This window comes from Carlito syrichta, unplaced genomic scaffold, assembly GCF_000164805.1.
Source record: "Carlito syrichta isolate Samal-C Ts95f unplaced genomic scaffold, Tarsius_syrichta-2.0.1 Scaffold314306, whole genome shotgun sequence".
NCBI classification, from domain to species: Eukaryota; Metazoa; Chordata; class Mammalia; order Primates; family Tarsiidae; genus Carlito; species Carlito syrichta.
The window spans coordinates 499,020-499,834 of record NW_007258402.1 but is presented as its reverse complement, the minus strand read 5'-3'; the positions used below and the strand labels follow the sequence as shown (position 1 = coordinate 499,834).

At 48.2% G+C, this 815-nt stretch overlaps 1 protein-coding gene across 1 annotated transcript in view; it reads left to right on the top strand.

The window, feature by feature from the left end:
- LIMD1 (LIM domains containing 1) overlaps positions 1–815 on the top strand; it is an 86,838-nt gene that overhangs the window by 2,136 nt on the left and 83,887 nt on the right. The gene's annotated exons all lie outside the window — the stretch shown is intronic.

The following is an 815-nucleotide window of genomic DNA, read 5'->3' as shown; positions in this document are numbered from 1 at the left end:
CCCAAAGGCGCGGGATTATAGGCTGAGCCACCAAGCCCGGCTCAGAAGTTGTTTTTAAGTGTAGTCCCTGGTCTAGCAGCATCCCTTTGCCTGGGAACTGATTAGAAATGGAAATTCTTGGGCTCTACCCCAGACTTATTGAATCAGAAACTCTGGGGATCCAGCAAGCAGGGGTCCTGATGTGAGGGGAGATCTGAGTCCTGCTGGGCGAGGTGCCTTTTTTTTTTTTGAGCCGGAGTCTCACTGTCACCCAGACTGAAGTGCAGTGGCACGCTCACGACCACCCGCACCCTTCAACCTGCTGGGCTCAGGCGATCCTTTCGCTTCAACCTTCCAAGTAACTGGAACCACATGTGCACACCACCATGCCCGGCTAATTATTTTTTTATTTATTGTAGACATGAGGTCTTGCCTCTGCCTCTCAAAGTGCTGGGATTACAGGTGTGGGCTGCCGTGCCTGATCGTGAGATGCCTTCTAACCCAGGCTGCTCCTGCGTACCAGCCAGCAGCCAGTTTGCGCCCACTGCTGTGGCGCGAAATCGGAAGATGCTGCTTGCTAGTTTCACTCAAACTTTTGTTTTGTTTAATTCTCTTTTTGAAAACCACAAACTCTTGGATTCAACTTTTTTCCTTTGCTTGGGGTTTAAGGGCTTCACGAAGGTAGCTGTGTCCTTCTGTTGAGTAATGATTTAGTTGTCTTGTAAGAGAGCTGGCGAGAAAGACAACCTATTCTTAGAGAGTCTAAGGGTTTTATCTTTTTAATTTTTTTTTTTTTTTTGAGTTGGAGTCTCACTCTGTTGCCCAGACTGGAGTGC